Here is a 23,612-nt window from a genome sequence, read left to right on the forward strand (position 1 = left end):
TTCCACCTTTCAAGGTTCAGCCAAGGGACAACAGTGCTTTCCTTTCTTTCCCCTCACTCTCCCTACTCTCCAGCCCAGAGAGAAATCACAGGCACCACAGTGGAGCTGGGAGAAAGGAGAGAACAGAAGGATCACAAACTCCTTCCCCAACCACAGCTTTGTGAAGCAGGCTGGGCCTGGAGACTGCGTGATGGTTTAATGTTGACTTCAGGTGTGGATTTTTTTATATGAACTTTTTATTATTAGATGAGACTAAATATATTGCTTTCAAAATGAGGCTGTTTTTATAACCCCAAGTAAATAACACTCAGAGTGACGCAAGACTTTATCAACACATAAATTTCTCCCCACTGAATTCGGCTTAAAATGGTGGAGGGAGATGAAAACAATGTCTGGATCCCATCCCGTGGGTCATGCTTGGGCAACATATGGTTACGAAAAGGGGGAGCGGTGGCAACTTCCCTCTGCTTCTCCAAGATAAGCCCTGTGCCAATTCAGGCAACCGCATCCTCGGGCCTGGCTCCTGGGATAAAAATGTCCATTGGCTAAGGATCTGAAACATCAGGCTCTGAAACTTTTGACTGGCCAAGCGCCAGGTGACTCAGAGCTGTATATGTAAATGAATCCCATCATCTCTCTATAGGCTCTGGAGAAATCTACTTTTTTTTTTTTTTTTTCCCACATGGCTTGCAGGATCTTAGTTCCCCAACTAGGGATTGAGCCCAGGCCACTGCAGTGAAATGGCTGAGTCCTAACTGCTGGACCACCAAGGAGTTCCCAGAATCTGCTATCTTGAAAACGGTGGCAACCTTCCTCCATGACCCTGGTTAGAAATAGGTGTGTTGTGACTGCTTTACTGAACTCCTATCAGGCACTGAAGATTACACAACAATGGAACAGAGACTTGCAAAGATACGATTTGCTGATTTGCTGTGTGGAGGAGGGGAGGGTTCTAACAGAGGTGATGGTTAAAGTGAGGCTTGCTCAGGGACTACTTGAATTGGTGGATCAAAACTTTGATGGAACATGGTCAGAAATATCCTCTGAGGGAGGGCATGGTAACCCACTCCAGTATCCTTGCCTGGAGAATCCCACAGACAGAGGAACCTGGAGGGTTATAGTCCATGGGGAAGCCGAGACGTGGACACGACTGGAGCAACTTAGCACTCATGTACTGGAATCACCTGGCATGCTTTTTAAAAATACCATGTTCCACTAAGAGATTCTGATTTATTGGCCTGAGCTGCTGCCTGGGGCAGCAGGAATTTTTTGTAAATTCCCCGGATAATTCTACTGTGCAGTCAAGGCTGTGAACTGCTTTAGATCATCATAACAGAGCTAAGCACCAAGGCACCAAAGTGATAACAAGTGTTTTAAAATGTATTTGTATGAATAGTTTTAGTAGGAATTTTCACTTTATGAAATGAAAGCCAATATAAACATTTTAATTGTATTCATGGGCGTTTTGCAATCTTTCGTGTTCCTTAGATAGTCAATTGATTAGTAAAAGAAACACTGGAGCATGTTATCATTTCCCTGGAACAAAAGGCTTTTCAATTATCATTAGAGTATATTACTACTTCCCACTTTTCTATAAAATCTACTTTTGCCAAGTGACCCAGGTGTCAAACTAGTCTATTAAAACAAATTTCCTGTATTAAAATATTGAGTAGAATGATAAGACACATCTGTTTAAAAAAGAATAAGGAGGACTTCCCTGGGGGTACGGTGGATGACAGTCCCCCTGCTGATGCAGGGGACGTGGGTGTGACCCCTGGTCTGGGGCGATTCCACGTGCCGAGGAGCAGCTGAGCCCAAAAAGCACAAGGACCGAGCCCACGCGCCCCAGAGCCACGCGGGAACGGAGAGGAGCGCCCAGTGCAAGAGGAGCAAGAACCCAGTGCAGCCAAACAGAAATAAATGCAATAAGAAAATAAAGAGTAAGTAGTCTCTTGATTTTTCTGTTTTGCTATGAAAGCTAAAGGTTAAAATTACTCAGCAGTAATCTCCGGGTCCGTCATTAGCCATCCGCCTTGTCTCACACTCTGGAGGCAAATACACAGTGTGAAGGGGTACCCGGCACATTGTTGCTTGGTTGCTAAGTCGTGTCTGACTCTGCGACCTCATAGACTGTAGCACACCACTCTCTCCCAGACTTTGCTCCAGTCCACGCCCACTGAGTCAGTGATGCCATCTAACCACCTCATCCCCTGCCACTCCCTTGTGAGGATTCCATCCCTGGTCAGGGACTTAAGATCCTACAGGCCTCCGGGCCAAAAAACTAAAACATAAAACGGAAGCAATCTTGTAACAGATTCAATAAAAGACTTTAAAAATGGTCCACATTAAAAACATCTTTGGGCACACAACTGAGCAAATTTCACTTCTCCTTCTGCCTTCAGTCTTTCCCATCGCCAGGTATATAACTCAGATAATTTAAATAAATTGTTTTTATACACACACACACACACACAGCCACATGTAGGAGTGATTTTTGCCTACACAGTGAAATATATAAGTGGGGTGGGGTAGAACAGGACCATGGATTTTTTTTTCTTTTTATATCAATATGTATTTTGTTTACAACCTACAACCTATTCTAAGTTCTCTGCATCAATTTCTCTCTTTTTAAACCAGTATTTTCCTCTTGATTTTTTTTTTTTTTGTTCTGCAGCTTTTCCTTCTATTAATCAAACTATAATAGATCTCAGTTATAATAGACCTGTCCACCCACTTAGTTCACTCATTCATCCCTTAATCCACCATTAGTGATATGACAATTCATTCTATTGTAGTCAACTGTCACACCACAGATAATGGCTTCAGAACTTTGAAAAGAAAGGACATGATTTCTTTATTGATAGATCGGGTAGCTTGCTTCATAGCCCAGCTTTCTCTGAGCAAAGTTTAATTGCCAAGAGAGAAACTCCTTAGTGGGTAATAAAACCCAAAACGAGTGCCTCTGAGCAGCCCTCATCACACCTCTCACCTCTTCCCACCCCACCGCACCTGTCACCAGGTGGCTGGGAACCAGCTATAACATAAAAAAGAGTGACAGGCTTCACTACATTCAGAGGTTGGAGAATATGAGTCATAAACTGTTCCTCTGCTTTTATTTAAAAAAATTCCTTCCTCTCTTCTATTTTGCCTTATTCTTTTTACTCCTATTGCTTTGCTGTCTATATGTGTTTTTTTTTCTTCCTTCCTTTTCCACCTTCTACAGGGCCCACCGTTGTCAAGACCAGGGCCCCTGGGCATTGCTGATTATCACCAGTAGCCCTGTAGATGGACCAGTGCCCTCTAGAGGTCCTGAGCCAATCCTCTGTCAGTTTAGTGTAGTGAACTGGGACAATTAAAGAGGCAAATACTGAAAGACAGGGGTGCCTGGTGGGAGCTATATTCTGTGGAGTGTGACTGCAAAGGGATGCAGTGAAAAAAAATTTTTTTACAGGGATTTATAAGCCAGTTATAAGAATAAATGGGCTTCCCTGGTGGCTAAGAATCAGTAAAGAATCCAACTGTAATGCAGGAGATCTCGGTTCGATCCCTGGGTTGGGAAGATCCCCTGGAGAAGGGAATGGCTACCCACTCCAGTACTTTTGCCTGAAGAATCCCATGGACAGAGGAGCCTGGCAGGCTACAGTCCATAGGGTCACAAAGAGTCAGATATGATTGACACTTTCAGTTTACAAGAATAAATATCCCAAAATGTTTGGAGAATTGTTAATAAAGGTTGGGCCTCTCAAGGCGATTGCTTTGAAATGGACAACACTAATTTAGCTGTGTATCAGAACAAAAATAATTCCTGTGTGGAGGTTCCCTGTCATTTCCTTTTCCCCCATGTGCCAAACACAATTCTGACTTGATCATTATGGCTGCCTGCCCTTCCTGCCACGGTTCTGGACCTTTCTGGTAAAGAATGGGGAGATGAGGGGAGAAAGGAGAAGAGAAATAGGAAGCCAGGGAGTTTTCCTGGGACTTAGCTGAAATGAAATCTTAATCCCCAAGGGTGATAGCATTAGTAGGTAGGGCCTTGGGGAGGTGCTTCTGTCCTAAAGGAAGGGCTCATGAAGGGGATTAGTGCCCCATCATAAAAGACCCACAGAGACCCCTTGTCCCTTCCAGCATGTGAAGGCCCGGTAAGAAGGAACCAGCTTCAAACCAGGAAGAGGACCTTCAGAAAGTCAGTATATGCAGCAGCTTGATCTTTGACTTCGCAGCTCCAGAGCTGTGAGAAATAAATTTCTGTGGTTAATAAGCTACCAAATCTGTAGTTATTTATTTCTTTCTTTATAGCAGCTGGAACAAACCAAGACAAGAGTCCTCAAAACAACCTCTCTCCCCACCAAGTGTGTTTCAGTGATTCACTAGGCGGACACACAGCCCTCGGGACACTGTCTGATCCAGGCTGAGATCACAGCAGAAGGACCCAAAGCAAAGCCAGCAAAGAGAAAAGCCACACGGGGCAGAGCTTCGAGGAGACCAAGCGCGGGTTTCCAAGCCCTGAGTCACACAGGCCGGCTTCACCCTCCCAGCTGCTCGGGGCAGCGCTGCTCATGGGGCAGCTCACGGGGGATGCGGTGCCCAGCACTGCCACTGGGGCTGGCCACACAGGCACTCTCTGCCAGCGTGGACCCAAATTCCAGACTCCAGAAAGGAAAGCAGGTGTTCAGCACAAACCACATTACTTTCCAAACCCTGTAGGCCCAGGGAACCGTTATCATCAGTGAGGAAATGGTAGAAATCCTCCTCAAATCTCAAATCCCCAGACACCAGCCAAGGGCTGACCTTGTAATCAAGTCTTTCTGATGACAGCTGCCACAGACTTGCTACGTAACTCTTTTCTGCACAGTAAGTATGTGCTCATCCCCACTCTACATATGAGGGGAATCTACAGATTTCTACAGAGGGGATTTCTACAGAAATCAACTACAGTTGACCCTTGAATAACATGGGTTTTGAAATATGCAGGTCCATTTATACATGGATTTTTTTTTTTTCAATAAAGAAGTACTATAGTACCAAAGGGCTTCACTCATAGTGCAGTTGATAAAGAATCTGCCTGCAGTGCAGGAGACCCAGGTTCAATTCCTGGATTGGGAAGATCCCCTGGAGAAGGAAATGGCAACCCACTCCAGTATTCTTACCTGGAGAATTCCATGGACAGAGGAGCCTGGCGGGCTATAGTCCATGGGGTTGCAAGAGTCAGACATGACTTGGAGACTAAATCACCACCACAGTACCAAATAATCACAGGCTGGTTGAATCCAAGGATGGGAAACCATGGATATGGAGACCCGACTGTAAAGTTAGACCCAAACTTGCAACTGCATGGGGATTGGCACCTCTAACCTCCAGGCTATTCTAGTGTCAACCATTATTACTCAGCTTTCGAGTGGTGGAACTGGAATCTAAACCCAGGTCTCTTTGACTTCCAAGCCCATGTATTAGCTTGTGACTCAAAGTATACTGGAATGTGATGAAGGAAATTTGAGAGGAGCAATGGTTCCAGCAGAATAAGTGGTACTCAAGGAGTTCAGACATGTTGCCCCAAATTATGCTGCTTTTGAATATTAATTGAGCTAAAGGCATTTGACAAATAGCAGATGCCAGAGTCTGATCTTCTTTTTTCCTCCTAAAAAGCAAGAGAGAAAATTTCTATGTGAAAGGTGCCCTCTATGCCAGGAGGAAGAAACATCCTTATCGACAGAAATGGTGTCGAGGCTGAGAGAAATCTGTACACACAGACCTTATTAAAATAACCCTTTCACCTCCTCAAATACCTTTATTTATTTATTTGTTCATTTGGAAATTGAATATCATGAACATCATGATGAAGATTCCTCTAGCTTTAGGGAAGAGGTGCCTGTGTTTCTGACAAGTGGGAAAGGCCACAAATGGAATTAATTAACATGCTCATTTATCTCTTAGATCTTTTTATGGGCAACACATAGGGCTGATGGGTGGAGGCCACTGAGATTATATGTTAGAAGCACATGTATCTCTGCTTTTAAGGTTTATTTGTTGGATTTTTTTTACCTTAAAAAAATTTTTTTAAATATATATTTTGCATAAAAATGTATGTTAATATGTAACAGATTTCTCATTGTTTGTTGTTTTAAAGTGATTTAGTAAACATTTTAAAAGCTCTCAGTTTTAATGTCTAATATAGTAACCTTGCATATTTTAGTTACCTTTCCACAACTGCTACTCTTTGTTCAACCTAGGATGTAAACACTTGGCCCTAGGCACTTTGTCATTGTTTAGTCACTAAGTCGTGTCCGACTCTTTGTGACCCCATGGACCATAGCTCACCAGGCTCCTCTGTCCATGGGGATTCTCCAGGCAAGAACCCTGGAGGGTGCTGCCATGCCCTCCTCCAGGGGATCCTCTGGGCACAGGGATCAAACCCACATCTTCTGCACTGCTGGCTGCTTCTTCACCACTGAGCCACTGGGAAGCCCGGTCACATCTTCGGGTCATTTTTCTGGTGAGGGCTCCCATGTGCATGCTAACAAAGTTTGTATGCTCTTTTCCATTCATTCTGTCTAACGTCAGTCCAACCAGAAACTCTAACATGGTAAAGGAAAAGTTATAGCTCCCCTCCAGTGCATTTAGAGAAGTGCTTTTTGTTTTTTAAAATCACTGTTATGGATGTCCATTTGACTAGGCTTGTGCAGCTTAGAAAATGCAAGTCACATTTAATGCATGCAGGAAACTCTGCCACAAATGAGCAAAGAATAAAGAAACCAGTGTGCCAAGGGTACAAGTTCTTAGAAAATATCTTAAAATTAGAGGAGACTGTGGAGCTTTGACTTATCCTAGCTCCTGGTGGTAACAGACAAAGTTCACACAGGAGAAGGGAGGTGATTCTAGGTATTTCAGGCAGAAAGACAAGCGCGCAGGGCGCTCCTAGCTTGGCACCTGCTGTGACTTCTCCTTTCTCCTTCCCTGGGGGCCTCCCCCCCACCCCCCGACACGGCCCCAGGGTGCTGTCACCCCCGCTTGGGAGGGCAGTCCTGACTTCCCCGATTCTTTCTCCCCTGCTTGGCTTCAGTGCCTGTCAAGGATAATCCCCACGAGAAACTGTCACTTCTACTCAGACATCCTCCCCACACTCCTTCCAGCCCTGCTTGTGAACTCTGGTCAAAATGGTATGTATTTTGAAGGGGGAAAAAGGAATCCTGGCAGAAACATGGGCTGCATTCCTTCCCCTGCCAAGTTTTGTCTGCTTTCAGTCTGAAATCTGGTAAAGAGAATAAAACAAAGGACAAGATGGGACACAGAGTGAAGAGCCACACCTCTTTGTTTCCAAGTCACAGATTTAAAAGAAAAAAAGAACAAAACCCTCTCTGACAAATGAGATTCCTGCAGACTTGAAAGGCCTCACTCAATTCCCTCCCCAGTACTATCCAAGGGCTTCCCAACCTAATGCTCCTCAACAAGGAGGTTGCAGGAGCTGACTTTCCTGGTCCCCAACCTCTTCCTTCTGTCTGTCTTTTGTTCACTCTGCCATTGTTAGGGTCACAATAGCTTAAATTCCCCAGATTTTCTACATGTGGACCATAAAGGTGAGCGACACAAAACTGAATAAGGAAAGGAAGTAAAAACCGGATTACAAGATGATAGTTCAGGGTTGTCTGCGGATTCAACATATTCCTTCAAGTGTAAAAACTTTTTGTCAAAATTAATAAGATATTAATGTTATCACTGCCTCCTAAGGCCACATTCAGGAGTGGGTGGATAATGTGCAGAGCAATCTTCAAAGCCCCTGAGCTGCCGCATTTTCCCCTAAGATGGCTAACCTATTTTGGGGAGTGCAGTGAATTGAATGGTTTCCCCCCAAACAAGTCCTAGCCCATGGTACTTGTGAATGTGATTTTATCTGGTTTTTGCAGATATAATTAAGTTATGGATCTCAAGATGAAATCACTCTGGATTTAGGTGGGCCCTAAATTCAATGACATGTCTTATAAAGAGGCAGAAATGGGGAAGACATGGAGACATGGGGAGAAAACCACATGAGCACCGAGGCAGAGACTGAAATCCTGTGCCTCAAGCCAAGGGCTGCTGACAGCCGTCAGAAGCCAGGAGAGAGACATGCAAGCCATTCTCCTCAGGACCTGCAGAATAACCAGCCCTGCCCACATTTTGATTTTTCAATTCTAGCCTCCTGACCTATGAGAGAACAAATTACTGCTGTTTAAGTTGCCCAGTTTGTAATAATTTGTTACAGAAGAAATTAATACTCCTGGTAATTCTTGGTATTTATCTTTGTTAAAGCTTACTTTTTACACTCAGAACTGTTACTTAATATAGTTAAGAAACTAATGCACTTGGTAATTCTTGGCATTTCTCTTTGATAGAGCTTACTTTTTACAGTCAGAACTGCTGCTACAATTTTGTTATAACAGGGATTGGTATATTTTCCTGTAAAGAGCAAACTAGTAAATGTTTTAGGCTTTATGTGCCATACAGTCTCTATCACAACTACTCAGCTCTACCGCTCCAATGCAAAACTAGCCATAGACAACATGTAAATGAACGAACATGACTGTGTTCCAATAAAACTTTATTTATAAAAGCAGATGGTGGGCCAGACTTGATATATGCCATAATCAGCTGACCCTGGTGTTATAATGTTCTCATCTGAGATCCTGGTGCCCTATCACTCGGCCATCCTCCTAAAGTCCTCCCTACACCATTTCTCCCAGAAGCACTAGAAGGTCCTCATGCAAACAGACTTCATGTGGATTGTTTTGATGCCCCAGATTCTCTGATGTAGATTTGCTTCGGTTCCCGCTCTCACTAGTGGTTATTTTAAAATAAACATGGCCCAGTTTATTTCTCATTTCAAAAAATTCCAGCCATGGAATGTCATTCTCTCTTCTTTCTTTCTTCCTACAGACCCATTTCCATAGTGGATTTGTGAAACGATTGATGGCGGCACTCATGACTGCCATTTGATTGTGTCAGCTGCTGGAGGCTGCTGGAGGCAATACTTCAAAAGTGTGCGGGTGGCTTCAAACACTTGAGGGCAAGCAGCCTTACAGCTCTAAACCACCGAAAGAAGGAAATCACAGGAAAAGAAAAAGGAGGCTGTTCACTGTACGTGACTTTTCAGATTGAGCACAATAGAAGGGCGGTGGGGGGTGGGGTGCGGGGAAGAGACAGAGAGAGACTGATTCTTCCCAAACAATATGTGATTATTTGGAGGCAGAAAATATAAGCTGGAGGGGAAGGAGCCAAAACAAACAAAACATTAACAGAATTCTGTACCAGTAAATCAAAATCAGTTAGTCTGTATAGGACAGTGTCAAGGTGAGACAAGATTCACTGGGATTCAGAAAGAAATATTTGGGGTTGAAAATGGAAAGCAGAAACCTTCTTGAAAAACCTGACACAAACAGGCTCTGATCTGGATTGTTTGCCACCTCTTCTATGGACTAGTCGAGACCCTAGTTAGTTTCCCACACCTACTGCAAAGGACAACCACAAGCTTGGTGATCTGAAACAACAGCAGTTTATGCTCTCCCAGTTCTGAAGGCCAGAAGTCTGAAATGAGTGTCACTGGTCTGAAGCCAGGGTGTCAGCAGGCCTGTGCTCTCGAGGGAAGAGCCCTGTTCCCTGACTTACGGTCACGTCGCTGCAGCCTCCGCCCTCTGGTCACATTGCCGCCTCTCTCTATCTGCCTTCTCTTCTGTGTCAAACCTCCCTCTGCCTCCCTCTTATAAGGGAGTGGCCTTTAGGGTCCATGCAGATAATCCAGGTTGATCTCCCCATGTCAAAATCCTTAATCACATTTGCAAAGAGCCTTTTTGGTCCTGTGAGGCCAAAGGCCACGTAAGGTGACGTTCACAGGTTCCAGGGATTAGGATGCGGGGATCTTTTCGGGAGGCATGTTTCAGCACTCTACAGCCCCCAAACCTTACACCCCACAACAAAGAAAAAGCATCACAGCCCACAGATTCAGCTTCCTCAGAGGGCAGTTTAGTCAATCCCTTGAGCAGGCTGATGGGGTGGGGAGTAGAAGATTTATTCAATATTTCTTTCAACCACATTTAATATTTCAGCTTCTCCCCTTAGACTGGCTCTCCAGACATCCACAGGGCTGGCCTTTTCTTTAATCGGGCTCTGCAGGAGAGAGTGATTATTAAAAGGACCTGAAAAAAGCAAAGGCAGGGTCATATTTTAAGTAAACAGAAACCCAGGAAAATTTTTTACAATGAACATTTTTCTAAGAAAAAAATTTTTTCTAAATATGGACATAGGAGAATCTGGACTCCTGGGATGGGGCCCATTGTACTGATACATACCCACCCACTTCCAACTAAGCACAACAACAACACAAAATCAAACAAAACCAGGAAGCATTTTAAACTGCTCCTGGGACATTTCCACCTGAATATCCTGCCACATGCACCTCAAACTCATTATGTCCGGGACAGGACACAATGCCTCCTACCATGAGCATGTTCTTCCTTATCCATTGTTACAATTTTTTTTAAATATAAATTAGTTGACTTACAATGTTATGTTAGTTCCATTGTTATAGTTTCAGAGCAGCATAGCTATGTTTACCTGAGATGGCCGCACGTTGGAACTGGAAACCCATGAACTGTATGCAAATATTCGAATATACGTGCATCTTTGCCTTTTTTCCTTGTTGCTCAGATGGTAAAGAATCTGCCTGCATTGCAGGCGTTTGATCCCTGGGTCTGGAAGTTTCCTGGAGAAAGGAATGGCAACCCACTCCAGTGTTCTTGCTCGGAGAATTCCATGGACTGAGAAGCCTGGTGGGCTATAGTCCATGTGGTTGCAAAGAGTCCGACACAACTGAGCGACTTACACTTTCACTTTTCTTTGCCTTTTTCAGGAGAGGAGTCCCTTGTCTTCATCAGCTTCTACATGGAATCTTTGATCTCAAAAAGGAAATGAAAGTCTGCCCTGGTGTGGCCCTCAGTCAGGTCGACATGAACATTTGCTGCATAGCCTTATGCATTCTTAGTGGAGAATACTGACTGCTCTGTTTCTGAACGCACTTGTTATAATTCTTATAATGCATTTGTGATCATGCATTTGCTGTCAGAGATTTGCAGGAGAGCTGGTTGGGGCTTATCGTTCAGTGAGTCACTGTAAAACAATTCTGCCACCATTCCCGCCCCCCTAAGTAGGGCTACATGTTCTGGATCAAGTGTAAGAGAAAGGCTGTGATGGCTCTGAAAAGAAGGAAGGAAAAGACCATAGTGAGTACTTTTTCTGCATTCACTAAGTCTAAGGATAACTTTGGTATGTCAGCTTATACCCCATAGACCTTCACATTCCTGGAATGCTTGCCCTCATCTTTCCCAACTTTGCCTAATTCATATTTCAGGTCTCAACCATTCCTTTCCCCAGAGATGGGTTCCATGATTAATATCCCTGGGAAAAGACCATAGACTCATGCTGTGAAATATGGATTTTGTTGCTTACTGAGAACATTTATGCAGGAAAAGGAATTGCCCACCAGCTGGAAACTGGAGGCTGTCACTTCAGTCTTAATTCTTGGACGAACCCAAGGTTGCCCTTCAACCCCAGCTCTTCCCAGAATCATTCTGGTTTCCACAGGGAGGGTAGGGCTTGTGTTCAGCAGCAAACAAGCTTCAATAGGCTATTATATTTTGGAAAAGAGAATGGACAGTTTGAAAACAAGGAGAGTCACAATGTTCCTTTGGAAAACCAAGGACGACTAAGCAGACTATCTCGTTGAAAACAGTCGTGATGAAAGTTCAAGAGAATAAAGCACTAAGAATTTCTTTCAATGAATTTTTTAATTTTTAGAAAATATGACAGTGTTCTATTGATTTTTTTTAAAAGCTACATTTCTCTTCGAGTACATTCTTATTATCTGCCCATATATTTTGTTTATGGCATTATCACAATTATAAGGAAATAATAATATTTGTATAATTTTATGTTTAATGACTTTTTGTTTGCCTTTGCCCATAAACTCTGCAAGGGAAGAGTCTATCTGTCTTGCTCATTGCTTAGCAAGGCCATGCACATAGTAGATACCAAAAAATATTCAATACATGAATGAATTGATTAGTTAGTTCATTAGTTAATATAGAATTGTGATTTTGTCTCTTTTCCAATGAGAACCAACCTTTGACCATACCAGTTAATTGTCTTACAGAATATGATTCTCAAAATAGGTTCTCTCAACCTCAGCAAAGTCGACATTTTGGGAAACATTGTGGGGGCCTGTCCTGCGTACTGTGGGATGTTTAGTCTCATCCCTAGCCTCTACCTACTAGATGCCAATGGTATCACTCTCCCCAAACTGTGATGACTGACAAAGCGTTTCCAGATGTTGCTAAAAGTCCCCAAGGGCCTAAAATTGCCACCCCCGCCCCCCAACCCCTAGGTGAAAACCACTGCTTAAAACAAGAGGAAAATCACAAGTGGTATTTCTGACTCTGGGACAAGAGTCCTCTGGCAGGATGACATCATCACTGAATGGAAGCCATCACTGAACGTCCTAAAAGCCTAAAAGAAGCCATCACTGAATGCTCTAAAAGTTGTGCAACTGAGGTGATATTCACCTGGGCATTCCCCTCCCCTGTACCACTATTTGCTGTAATAAATCTGTAATCCAAAAACATCCTTGGTTTTTATACATTAGTGTTTTTTAAAATTATCTTAATTGCTTACTGAAAATACCTTTTGAAAAATTCCAACTTTCTCTCAAACTTTATTTTTATTTTATTGCAATTCAGCTGAACAGTTACCTGAGGCTGAGATAGATGGGACTCTAGAAAAAACCACAGAATTGGGTCCACTGGGATGTGGCTCCCAATACACCTGGGCCATGCCACACACAGAGCTTCTGGCAGCTCCCCCCAGACAAGCAGCAGACCACAAGAAAAGGCGGCAGAGCTCCTGGGGGCCAAGTTCATCCGAGGGGAGGCGCCAGAAACTGCTGTGTGACCTGAGGATCCTGTTTTCACAGTTTGGGGTCTTTCTAAATAAAACATGACCAGTGGGGAGTTTAGAAGGAATAATGGTTTCTGATGAGGCAGGAAGAAATATTTTCGCTTTAAAAATTAATTACAGCTACATCTGCATCCTGGGGGAGCTGAAGAATTCATTTCTGTAGCAAACCTGGTCATTTATTGAAGAATATATGAAGAAAGAAGGTGCAAACTGAACAAAAGTAAAACTGAAATGTACGAGACTAGGTAATTTTAAAGTCTTCAGTCACAGACCTAATCCTCATGAACTCCCATCCTATTGGGGAGCAGCCAGTTTTGGGGGTGGGGAGAGCACATCGACTTTTCTAGTTAATAGTGCACTCGAAAGGAGTGTTCCGTGAGGACTAAACATTCCGTCAATGAAAGTGTGACTCTCTATCAGAGCTGGGTTATTCCTTTCTCTCTTTCCCCATGCGGCTCTAGGAGCGGACAGGGGGCCCATCCGTCGGCCCTGGGGAGCCGGGGCTGGGACTGGCGTGTGCTGTCTTTCTGCTGTCTCCCTCGCAGGCCCGTCAGCGCTGTCCTTGGCTGTGGGCTGGTCGGTACCCGCCGAGCTGGGGGTGAGTCCGGGTCCTCCTGAGCATCCCGCCAACCTCTGCAGCCGGGGAGCTGGCCCGTCTCTCTCAGCTCGGCTAAGGTCAGCGCTTGGCCACCGCGCTCCTCGGCTGGTGGCTGAGGAGCCATCGCAGGTCTGGCCACTAACCTCAGCTGCTCCCCGGCCCACCGTGAGTTCCCAGCCTCAGCCTCACACAGTGACAGCTGGTGTGGCAGGTCCCCCAGCTTGAATCTCATCTACCATCAAGCAGCTGTTCTGAGAAGGACAAAGCCCCTTCGCTACATGCTCTGACTGACTGGAAGACCTCCCTCTTCGAGGACGTCAGCGTGGAGAGTAACACGGCGTCTCAAAGTGTCCTTTGGCCACTGGCTCCACAAACTTGACCTCCTCCTTCCCGTATCCCCTCCGGGTCAGGCAGCGTCACCTCCCAGGCTGCCTACCCCTCTGCAGCAGGGATTTTTCTTCCCCTCAGCTCTCTCTTGCTAGAATAAAACTGTCCTTTTAGCCTGCTGGATTCTGCCCTTGATATGTTAATGACGGCTTATGGAGTTGAGAAATTTCCTCTCTTGACAAAGACTGGCTTTTAAGACTATTGTTTCATTTCTGAAGGCTCTGGAAGTCAAGAGCTGAATCCTGCTTTCCCCTTCCTCCTTGCCTTTCTCCTGCTACGACCCTTATCCTCCCCAAGGCAGGCAGACAGCTCTGGCAGAGCAGAGAGGCAACAGATAAACACCAAGAGAGAGAAAGGCAGAATTTATTATATTCATAAAAAAAACATAAAGTCTATTCTTGTCATTTCCACGTCACTTGTTAGTGGGACATTAGATGTGGAAGGTAAGGTCCAGGGTCGCTACTGTGCTGTGGGGAGGACAAGGGCATGACAAGGTCAATACGCTTCTCTCTGGGGTAAGGAGATTTTTCTTTTGGAAAATGACTTCTGGCCTCATCTGGAGACTTCTTAAAAAGTAAAACATGTGTGAGAGAGGAAAGGAAAGGAAACTGGAGAGTTGGGACGATGGGTCTTCAATGAGCTGGCAGGAGACAGGACCTCGGGGAGAGGGATGGCCGCCGTGGGCGCTCCCGGTGGGAGTGGAGGCTGAAGACGGGAGGAAGAGGGGCGTCGATTTCTGGCTTCCCCCCCTTTGCCTCTCACCGTCACCTTTGTGACAACACAGCCTCAGAGAAGGAAGCTCCAGCTGTGGGTCTGTTTGAGGAAGAGGCGGCCCTGAAATGAATGGAGGTTTAGTAATAAAGTGACCGGAGGCAATTGAGAAGGAGCAGGGCGTTTGGAGTGGGTGCTGAGAGGCTACAACTAGGACAGATCTCTTTCCTGCTACCAACCCTAACCTGGGTACTTCCAGGCCAATACAAAGGGCTTGTTTTTTTTAAATATTAAACGGGAATGCAGTAGATTTTAAACGGCCACTCACACTTGGCCCACCCCCATTGAGGAGTGGCGTTTATTTTCCACAATCTCAAGTCTGGTCTGGTGCGGTGACTACTTTAATCAAGAGAATGCAGTGGTAGTGATGCTCTGCCCATCCCAGACCTAAGTGAAAAGCCTAGCGTCTTAGCTTTTCGGATGCTGCGTCATCATGTAGCTATTGTAGAGGAGGAGGAAAATCTTTCCTTCTGTCCTCCTACGTACTCTTTACCTCAGCAGGATACACCGTGTCTGACAAAACAGAGATTAACAGGACAAAAACAAACAGAAGTTTATTGACATGTGTACCATGCATGAGCTTCCCTTGTGGCTCAGACGGTAAAGAATCTGCCTGAAATGCAAGGGACCCAGGTTTGACTGCTGGGTTGGGAAGATGCCCTGGAGAAGGGAATGGCAACCCACTCCCGTGTTCATGCCTGGAGAATTCCATGGACAGAGGAGGCTGGTGGGTTACAGTCCATGGAATTGCAAAGAGTCGGACACGACTGAGTGACTCACACTTTCACAACATGCATACACCTGAGTGCACTCAGAGGTGGGTAAATCAAAGGAGTGGGTAAATCAAACCTCCATTCCTTTAAAACTTGGGCTTGGATGGGATCTTAGTAAAGGAATGGCAAATTTTGTACAGAAGTGACAGGACAAAGGAAATAAGAGAGAAATGAAGCGCTCCTGACCCTGATTTAGGCACTTTCAGAACCACTTAGGCAGAAAAATAAATGCTTGCACAAAAATGTCACAGAAAGACAAAGGAAAAGGAACATTTCAAAAAGGTAGGAAATGTGTGGCCGTCTGGGTGGTCCCAAAGTTCTTGCCAGGTTGTGCTTTGGGAACCTCTTGGAGGAATGGAAAGAAACGATCTGATCCCAGGTTCATGCTTTGAGTTCCTGTCTTTCTACCCAGGGTGTAGTGTAGGTAATTACCTTGTATTTTCTCCTCTTTCTTCTGACGTTTCCAACTCCGCTCAGAGCTTCTTCATTGTTGGTAAAATTGAATCCAAAATAGCAACTCTCTTTTGTCATTTCTATATTAATGGGAAGGTGTAATTCTAGGAAAATGCTTAACCATTTTCAAAAGACTTCTCCTATATTGCCCTCAAAAGAATTTTATCATTTTTATTTGACTTGCTAGAAAATCAAGGTTAATAGAGGTTAATTTATCAAATGTCACACAATGCATCTGAAATTAAATCTGTCCACCTTTATGGCCCATTAAATTAAACTACCATGATATTTTGACTTTCAAGGATTTGATGCATTGTTCTTAACAGAACCTGGGATCTAGCAATTTTCTGGAGGGCCCGGCCAGCATTTGCTGTCTGATTCCAGAATACAATTTCTATTTCCTACTGTGTATGGAACTGTCTTTAGTATCCTCCCACAACTACGTCACTTTTGCTTTCTCTCTACTTTTATCCTTATCCAAATGTTCTCCATTCTACTCCTACCTAACGGTTATGGGCTTCCACATATGTGGATATCATCTTGGCATACTGCATTAATCTCTTCCCCTCCATCCTAGCCGTTTCCTTTGACAAGATACAGCCATTTGTGGCCAAGCCTGCTTCTCCTTGCTCCACTGTATGACATCTGTATTGCCTTTCTTATGTTGAAACCTCAAATTCACCTAGTTTTTGCCTCTGCTCTGCTGTCTCTCTCACTCCAGCCCCTTCAAATAAATCAGATTACCCACCAAGCCTGCCCTGGCTGTGAGTAAAACCTTGATGGAATTCATCCTCACTTTGCTCTGCCAGCCAGATCCATTGCTCTTATATTTCCTAACTCTTTTGGGCCTTGGACCTCATTCCTATTTTCCTCCTAGGGCTGTTGACCCATGGCTTGCTGTTGCGCTCCCAGTTCTATCCATGTCCGTACTAGTTAATGCTTTATTGAAACATCTGACAATGATAACTTACATGTTTACTGTGTGTTAGTCTGTGGGCTAAGTATTTTACATGGATTATTGCATTTATTCCTGTAGAAGAGGAAAAATAATTTTCTCTCTACTCTTCTAAGATTTCTCCTTGGAACCCTGTAACAAGAGACAGAGTAACAAGAAAGAAACAAACAGAAGTTTACTAACATGTATACTTCATGTATTTTGGGGAGATTGGCAGGAAAAATTGAACAACACTCAGGGGTAGTTGAGAATTCAGGCTTAAATACCATCTTCAGCTAAAGACAAAAGAGAGAAGGGTATGCAAGAATCCAATTATGGGGAAGTGACCAGGAGAAGTATAGTAAACAAAAGGAAGGTTTGCTATGCAGATTTAAATTGGTGCCTTCTCCACTGACAGATTTCTTGTGATTTAGTCATCTTTCTCTTCTGATACAAAGAGGAAGATAACCTTACAAACGGGGATTTCCTTATAAATGTAAATTTCCCTTAAAAATGGTAACTTCTGTGTTTTCAGAGCTTCTCTTACATCTACTATTTCTCAAAATAATCCTGTGCCAAAGAGGCCTATTTTGGGGTGGCATATTTTGCCAACCTTTACTGCTCATGAGAGACCTACAGTGTATTTTCATGTCCTTCATTTTCCAGGAAGAAGAAGCAAAAGCAGTAATCAGTGTTTTGAAACATCTTTTATATTGTAATTAAAGCTCTTACCTGGATACCTGGCATTACGCTGGTTCTTTACCTTTACTATTTCAGTCGGTCTTCACTACAGTCCTGCAAGTTATCTAAGCATTTTCATCTCTACTTTTTCCGAGTAGAGACCTGAAGGCTTATGAAGCAAGACTAGTTTATACCCAAGTCTCCTCTCCAGCCATACTGGGCTGCTTGCTGCACCCACTTCAGGACTTTTGTTCTAGCTGTTCCCTCTGCCTGAACACTCCTTGCCCTTATTCATGTGGCCCCTTCCCTCACTTTCTCCATGTATTTCATGTATTGAAATGTCACTTTCTCAGTGAGGCCTTTCCTAATCCTCCTGTTACAACTACACCCTCACTCACTGTTGTCTCTCACCCCTTCCTCACTTTATTTTTTTCCCATAACACTTACACCTTGCTACGTATCATATATTTTCATTACTAAAATGCAAGTTCCAAGAGGGCAGGACTATGTCAGTTTTGTTCACTAGTACATGAACTTTCTGGATAAATGTGTGTTGAGTGAATGGACAAATGAATAAATTTCTAATTCCAACTCTCATTCCCTTTTACCACAATGTACTCAGATCCTTTGTATCCATTACTCCTTCTTTTTGCCTCTGGGATACTTTATAATACTGAAGACTTTTTTTAAAGGAATGCATAAATTCAGTATTATCTAGGAAAAGCAAAAGCAAGGACATTCTATCCTGAGCCTGGAAACTGTACTAATAACAGCCTTTGCTTTGATCCAAGAACATTTATTATGTATTTATTATGTACTAGGCAGAAGAAATTAAACTGCAGTGTTTATATCTGGCTCCATCTCTCCCTTCAACCGGCTGCTCATCAGGAGAGCCCGTCCTGGTGCAGGGAACAAGCAGAGGCCACGCTGCACATCCAGCGAGGACCTGAGTCACACATGGTCAGCAGCCAGTGATGGCATGACAGGCGGAGGAAAACCCACGGGGTTTCTCTAGTAGACAGGATGGGATTCCTAGAAATTGTCCAAAGAAAACTTTTCCATCCAAAATCTTTCTTAAGGGATATCACCAAGAAACTGTTTATCTTAAACACAGCTAGCTTCCTCTAAAAATTTATGATTTGGTTCCTGGACACAAACATTTGACTGATGAAATACAGTGACCCTACAGCCAGAAGAGGAACTTTCATAATCCCTGGTCCTTGGGAATAACCCAGCTTTGAATGATGCCATGTAGATTTCAAGCCTGATGCCAACTCTATTTTAAAAAATTCATTTCCTAGTGACTTGTGATCCTGGTAACTGAGACAACACTCACCATTTAACATTCTTTAAGCACCCCATGGAAGCAAGAAATTAGAGATTTTTTATTGAATCTACTCATTACTCTTCTCCCAAGCATACACTCCAAGTCTTTACATAATAAGACCATGTTACACAAACATTAAAGATGTAAACAAAAGTAATCAAAACAGTATGGTACTGGCACAAAGCAGACACGCAGACCAGTGGAGCAGAACAGACAGCCTGGAAATAAACCCGTGTGCCCGTGGCTAATTAATTTATGACAAAGGAGGTAAGAGTATACAACGGAGAAGACAGCTTCTCTAACGAGCGGTGCTGGGAAAACCGGACAGCTGCATGTAAATCAGTGAGATTAGAACATTACTACACACCACATACAAAAATAAACTCAAACGGATCGAAGACCTGAATGTAAGACCTGAAACCATAAAACTTCAAGAAAAGAACACAAGCAGAACACTCTTTGACATAAATCGCAGCAATATTTTTTGGATCTGTCTCCTAAGGCAAAATAAATAAATATTTAAAAATAAACAAATGGGATCTAATTAAACTTAAGATCTTTTCACAGCAAAGGAAACCATCAACAAAAAAGACAACCTACAGAATGGGAGAAAATATTTGCAAATGATATAACTGAGAAGGGGTTAATATTCAATAATACAAACAGCACTTAAAACTCAATATTTTTTAAAAAATGCACACACAACCCAATCAAAAAACGGGCAGAAGATCTGATAAGACATTTTTCCAAAGAAGACATAAGATGGCTAACAGACATTTGAAAAGATGTTCAATATCACTAATTATTGGAAATGGCTACCCACTACAGTATTCTTGCCTGAAGAATTCCAAAGACAGAGGAGTCTGTAAGGCTATAGTCTATGGGATCACAGGGTCGGACACAACTGATGCACTACCACTAATAATTAGAGAATTGCAAATCTAAACAATAGCAAAATATCCCTTCATACCTGTCAGAATGGTTATCATCAAAAAAGTCTGCAAATAACAAATATTGGTGAGGATTGGAGAGAAGGGAGTCCTCATACACTGTTGGCGGAATTGTAAATTGGTGTAGCCACTACGGAAAACATATATATATGGAGATTCCTCAAAAACTAAAAATAGAACTATTATATAGTCTAACAATTCTCCTCTTAAGTATATATCAGGGGAAAAAATGAAAACACTAGTTTGAAAAGATGCATGTACCTCAGTGTTCAAAGCAGAACTATGTACAGTAGCTAAGCTATGGAAGCAACCCAAATACCCATCAATAGACAAATGGGTAAAGAAGATGTGGAGTATATATATGTGTATATATATGCCATGGAATATTGCTCAGCCATAAAAAAGAGCGAAACTCTGCAATTTGCAGCAACATAGATGGATGACCTAGAGAATATTATGCTTAGTGAAATAAGTCAGCAGGAGAAAGATAAATACTGTATAAAATCACTTCTATGTGGAATCTTAAAAAAAATGCTATAAATGAGTATATATGCAAAAGAGAAACAGATTCACAGACATAGAAAACAAACTAGTGGGGAGAGACAAAGGGGGAAGGGCAGATTAGGGGATGGGATGAAGAGATACAAATCATTGTGTGAAGAGTAGAGAAGCCACAAGGATATATTGTATAGCACGGGAAACTACAGCCATTATCTTGTAATAACTTTGAATGGAGTATAATCTGTAAAAATACTGCATCACTATGCCATTCACCTGAAACGGAGACAGGCTGGGACCTGCGCCCCTTTGCAGCAATGCTTGCACCTGGACAAGTGTCTTCTCCCGCAACACAATACAAAGAAACTATTAGGGACTAAAAGTAACTGTGAGCATGTGCAATTGGGGCACATTATGAACAACAAGATACAAAAAGACCAAACCCCAGTAACAGCAGAGAGCTGCGCTGGCAGCCTCACACAGCACAAGGGAGGCGGTGGGCAGACCCCCACAGCCACGCCTTCTGACCCAAGCCCAGGACCCACTCCTGCACTCACCACTACAAGAAATCATCTCACCCTTACCCTCACCCCCGCCCTAGGAAGCCAACAAGGGAAACTGTTACTTCATTTCTCTCTCTCCTGCTGCAGCACCAGTCCCAGTAAAGTCTTGCTTGAGTTTCTAGTCCGGCCTGTGATCAATTTCCATTGTTTAAGGAGGCCAAGAACCCTGTTCCCTAACACAACTAGTATACTGTTGTAAATAATTGTACTTCAATAAACAAACGTAAACACATTAAAGTAACATGGACCCAGCTTAACTGCCAGTAGCAAATCTGGCTACCAACATGGGAGCTACAAAGCCCTTTAGCTGAACACTAGTACCATGAGATCAGTCATGTGAAAAGTTAAATCATGCCAATTAGCATCTTGCATACATAATTATAATATTAATTGTAATAGATTTTAAGCCTCTTTAGAGTATGAATAATATTTTTTTCATTTTTGTGTCCTCCACAGCACCTATTTCAACACTTGTTTAAACATAAATAGACTGGGCTTCTTAGGAAAGGGATTTTTTTCCTCTTATTTTAAAGTGTATCTAACAGTATCTAATGTGAATTTGGCACAAAATAACATTCAATACATTTTTTTCATAAATTGAAAAAACAAAAGCTTCAACTTGACTGAATCTAGACTCATGAAAAATTAAACATTTGGGTTCTTGTGATTAATCAGTAAAATAAACCATAAACAAAATATTGTTCAAATATTTTATAAAAAGATACTGACAGGTCTTAAGATAAAATTTTGAATCAGCTCTTGGAGGGAAAGGTGACTTAGAGCAATTCATTTGTGTATTCTGGGCTCTATTTTCCTCAAAAAGACCAAAATCTCTGGGTTAGAAAATCATCTCTACAGTCTCTTCCAGCTCGAAATTCCTGTGATGACGATTTGTATAACCCAAAAGGAAGTAGGTGTATAAGCAGACGCTGGTTCATTAACTGAAGGCCAAATGACTTTTTGTAAGAGAAAAAAACATAAACAAAGCCGGCTCCAAGATGGTCTCCATAAATCCCATCTCCTGGTAGTCAAACCCTGCGTAGTCACCAATCACATCTTAATATGGTTGGTCTGTTTGACCATTCACACACAGCAGAAGTAACTGTCATTTTCTAGAATAGGTCATAAAAATAAAATGTGAAGAATGGAAGCCTTGTGACCACAGCTTGGTGAATGCATATGAAAGTGGACTCTCCTCAAAGCTTGAGTCAAGGTTTTAGAAGATGGCAGCTCGACTGCGACTTCAAGAGCCAGAACCACTTGACTAAGCTCTTCCTGGGTTCCAGATCTTCAGAAACTATATGATATAATGTACTTTTTGTTGTCTTAAATGGCTAAATTTGGGGGAAATTTGATACACTTTTTCATCCCAAATTCCTCTCCCTGTCCCCATCTTCGGGCACATGACCGTGTTAATTTCACCATTTCTGAAAACTATGCAATTGTTTGGCATCATAAGATTCATAAGAAAAGACAAAGGTTAGTGCCAGCATTTCCTTAGCCACTTCCTTTTAAAACTCAGCTATACTCAAGACACGACTTAAAAAGAAAAAAAAAGCTACATTATTGCATGTAGCTGTGGTCTCGATATGTTTCCCTCTCTCCTGTTTCATGATTACCCCTTGCCTTTGCTGAACATCCCCTCCTTTCATGGCTGTCCAATGGCTGTGTTAATACCTGCCATGTTTCCTTGTTTGGTCTTCCAATGAATCAGTTGATTGCTTTAACAGAAACGGATTCAGAAATAAACATATTTCTCCTTCAGTCCTTCTCCAAGTCATATAATTGCTTTTTACTTCATGACAAAATGATCTTTAAGAACTTTGAAGACTTTTTTTAGGTCTAAGAAATTCTAAAAATCAAAATGTGTGAAATTCAACTGCTTTATGCATTCAAACCCCCACCTTAGAAAGGTCTTAGAACAGTTCCTGGCATATATGTTCAATAAAACTATTATTTATATAAAAGTTCTGGTTGACACCCTATTATACAGACAAGGAAATGATTAATGTAAGAAAGTGCCTAATATCTGGAGACCAAACATGAAAGACATATCCATTTAGACTCTTCGGTGGATCTCAAGTTCAGAGTAGCTCCCTTAGTTCTAATCAAAACCCCTCCACACCAGTGATTTCTTCACCATCTGCCATAAAGAGTCATGAATAAAGTTGCTCTCTCTTAAATGCTTCCTGATATGCCAGAGGAAAGTCACTGTACAACGACAGAGGGGCACCAAGTGACTCAGAAACTTCTGTGGGCAGGAATGGCTACTGACACCTCACTAGGCCTTTGGGCAAACACGTTTCTTAGACTTTAAACTTGCAAATTTCTGTCCCATGTCTGTAGGAAACCCGTATACATCTAACCCCATCTGTAAAGCTATAAGCTTCAAATAGTATCTTACATCAGTGTACACATAGACTAGCGATGCAGTCTGGTGAAGAATATAAATTCTGGTAAAACTAGGAAGTACTAAACTCACACAAAGCAAGCACCAGTAAGGGCATAGTGCATCCACTCCTCTGAAATGGAACTGTGAGGGCAGTCAGGGAGGAGAGAGAAGGGAAGGCCTAGGGATCATGACCCTAGAATCACAATAGCCTTACCCCTCAGAAAGGAGAGAAGCGGAATGAACACAAAGCAAGATGTTCTGTGCTTAGAGATTCACTAAGGCATTGCTGACGTTTAGTCGCTAAGTCCTA

This window comes from Dama dama, chromosome 3 (assembly GCF_033118175.1).
Source record: "Dama dama isolate Ldn47 chromosome 3, ASM3311817v1, whole genome shotgun sequence".
Lineage (NCBI taxonomy): Eukaryota > Metazoa > Chordata > Mammalia > Artiodactyla > Cervidae > Dama > Dama dama.